At 39.0% G+C, this 3,370-nt stretch overlaps 1 protein-coding gene across 1 annotated transcript in view; it reads left to right on the forward strand.

Annotated features, from left to right (window-relative positions):
• Positions 1 to 3,370, forward strand: part of LOC102924168 (protection of telomeres protein 1-like) — a 69,682-nt gene that overhangs the window by 56,411 nt on the left and 9,901 nt on the right. The gene's annotated exons all lie outside the window — the stretch shown is intronic.

Below are 3,370 nucleotides of genomic sequence, written 5' to 3' on the forward strand. Positions count from 1 at the left end.
CCATTGGTAATTTGTGTTGAGGACTTTTATACTCTAGGCACTAAGATCATAACTTTTCTGAGCTTATTTCCAAAAGGAAAGCTGTATAGCCTTCTCCCAGTGAGGCTTGATCTATATGGAAGACATTAAAAAAGTCCAAATCTATAAGAATATTTACAGAGGAAAATTATCAAGTAAAAGAAACTATAATGGGAGATAGCTACAATTGGCAGTTAATGAACATGCACAATAACAGCTGAGGAGAGAAAATGAAAGCACTTTAAAGACAGTTCATAGGAAACAGAGAGCAGCCATGGTGTTGAGCATGCTTCTAACCTCTCACTTTGCATGGTGCTAAGGCACAATTCCACTGTGTTTCATTATGGCTGATGAAGTGCTTGCTAGCATTTTCTAATGTAAAATTATTTCTTTCCAGGGACCTAGTTCATACAGTGGCGAATGGGTTTCTTAACCACCACACAGATTTGTTATTTTAGAAAATAAGATGTACTAGATACTCTCACAAAAATGGGGACTGTTGCCATGTAGCCTTCTTAAAAACAAAGCAAAGATGCATATCTTTAGATCCAATTGCTGTATGAATGTGTAATATTTTTATATTGATGCTTATATAATCTAGCAACATTAATTTACATGTCTCTGTCTTTGTCTCACATACATAAACATACACATACACAAAAAATTACAAATATACACACAAATACACATTGCCCTACATAATCCAGAAGGCTTCAGTTCCATAAGGAGCAACAGTTTTCAGGTCTTCTGTGGAAGAAATATTTATTCACAATTTGGGGAAATATAAGAAAAGGTGTCCCACAGCCTTTTCTTGGCTTATTATCATGCTTAGTACTGATACACCTAGATACAACCCAATTACCATTCTTAAAAAATACAACTCAATTTGCTAGTTTCCTTTGCTGGTAGGAATGGTCATATGGCATTGTTCCAACCAATGAGACAAAAGAATCCATAGTGCTTAACTGTTGTGAAAGTTCTAGTGCTTCTGAGCTGCTGAGAGGTTATAGAAACCAAGAAGCATATTTCTTAAACTTGACTGGACTTGGTGCTGGAGAAGTATGAAGCCCACTTAAGAAGACTGGCTTTAGATGTTCTGTGGTCCAAATGCTCAGGTTAGTTTCCAGCAATTCCTCTATTCCCATGTAGTTTAACACCATAGCCCTAGTGGGGAAGAACTAAACACTGGGTGACTGTTGTTTTTGGAACAAGACAAGTCTGTCCACTCTCTCCATATCTATCCAATATAGTACTAGGTCAATAGTACTAGAACAAATAAGACTGTTGTGCCCAGATCGTAACCCCCAGAGAGACCACCAAGGACAAGCATACCAGAATGCAAAAGCAAGGTTTATCTGTTACAAGTCATGACAGGGAACTCATCTCAAGCCATCTCAAGTGAGGCAGGGAAGAGTTACTCTTTCTTGGGGAAGTTAGTTTTTATAGGCAAAACCCATAAAATTTCTTAGAGGGGAGGGGATTAGTACGGGTCCATTCTTGATTGGTCCAGTTTTTCCCCCGGGCCTGGACTTTATCTTATTCTAGCTTATCTGTTTGCCCTGTCAGGAGTTTTACAACTCCTCTCCGGGGTCTGGTCATGTTATCTCCGGAGAGGGGCATCTCGTGGTTAATTGGTTACCATCAGACATTCTGACTCTGTTCTTTTGAGTTCCTGGGGCTGGCGCCATCATTTCTGGGGACTTGAAACTGGCCTGGGTCTATCTATATTGAGATATCTTTGTCTAAGGCTCCCTTTTTGAGACAATAGAGTGAGGGTCTTGTTGTGCCTAGAGTCCCCAAAGCCGCCACTGGAGACTTTAGGTACAGAATGCAAAAGTAAGGTGTTAGAAAGTTTACAAGCCTCCAGGGAGGCTCTTCCAAATCTCTCACTCACAGCAGGGACGTTGGAAGGAGTGCCCCCCTTTCTTTGTGAGGCTAGTTCTTAAAGGCACAGACCATATAATTTATTTTAACCCTCCTCCCTTTTTAGTCTTTTGGTCGAATATCCTGACTGTTTTCCAAAGTCCCTGTAGCAGATACAGCCACCTGGGGAAAAGGGGTCTAAGTTCTTATCTACACTTAGGAATCCTGGTTTAAGCCTCTCTTTGTCTGTAGGGGATAGAGTGGGGAGTTTTACTGAGGTATCACAAGACAACAGAAGGATATCAAGTAGATACAAATTGGAAAGGAAGAAGTCAAAGTATTATCATCTCAGATGGTATGATCATATACTTAAGTGGTCACAAATGTTTTACCTGCGAACACTTACATCTGATAAACACCTTTAAGTGTCTAGATACAAGATTAACTTAAAAAAATTCAGTGTCCCTCCTATACAGATGTCAAATGAATTGAGAAAGAGATCAGGGAAACAAGACAATTTTCAAAAGCCATGAATTATATAACATATCTTGGGGTAACTCTCACCAGGCAAATGAAAGACTTGTATGATATATCTTCAAAGGTATCAAAGAAGAAGATATCAGAAGATGGAAAGACCTCCAATGCTCATGGATCAGTAGGATTAACAAAGTAAAAATGGCCATAATACCAAAATCAATGCACAGATTCAATGCAATCCCCATCAAAATTCCTTCATAATTCTTTACAATCCTAAAGGACAATACTCAACTTCATAAGGAAAAAACAACAACAAAAAACCCATGATAGTTAACACAACACTGAACAATAAAAGAATTTCTGGAGGTATTACTGTCCCTGATTTCAAGCTGTACTACAGAACCGTAGTAAAGAACAAAACAAAACAGGGCATTGGCAAAAAAGTAGACATGTTGATCAATGGAATTGAATTGATGACACCGGCATAAATCCACACACCTATTGACACCTGTGTTTTGATAAAGAAACCAGAAATACATAATGGAAAAAAGAAAGTATCTTTAACAAATGTTGCTAATGTAACTGGCTATTGGTATGTAGAAGCTGCATGAGTGGGGAGTGGGGTGTTTCTACTCTTTTGGAACACTTTCCTCCTAGCTGGTTGCTTTATAGTCTTGATGTGAGGGTTATGTCTCATTGGAATTTATCTTGTGACATGTTTGGTTGATGTTCCTGAGATGCCTGTTCTTTTCTGGGGGAGACAGGACGGACAGTGGATTTGGATGAGGGGGTGGGTAGGGAAGTGGAGTGAATAGTGGAAGTGGGTAATAAATAGTGGAGGGAGGGGAAGCTGCAATAAGGCCATATTGTATGAGAAAATAAATATTGCTTTTTTAAGAAAAGAACATATTGTATAATTTTTTTTTCAATAAAAAAGAAGAGTTCATTTTGTTGGACCCCAAAGTTTATAGAGTCACAAGTGGGCGCCCCAAGAACCCAGACTCCAGTCCAG

The sequence above is a fragment of the Peromyscus maniculatus genome, chromosome 22 (genome assembly GCF_049852395.1).
Source record: "Peromyscus maniculatus bairdii isolate BWxNUB_F1_BW_parent chromosome 22, HU_Pman_BW_mat_3.1, whole genome shotgun sequence".
Lineage (NCBI taxonomy): Eukaryota > Metazoa > Chordata > Mammalia > Rodentia > Cricetidae > Peromyscus > Peromyscus maniculatus.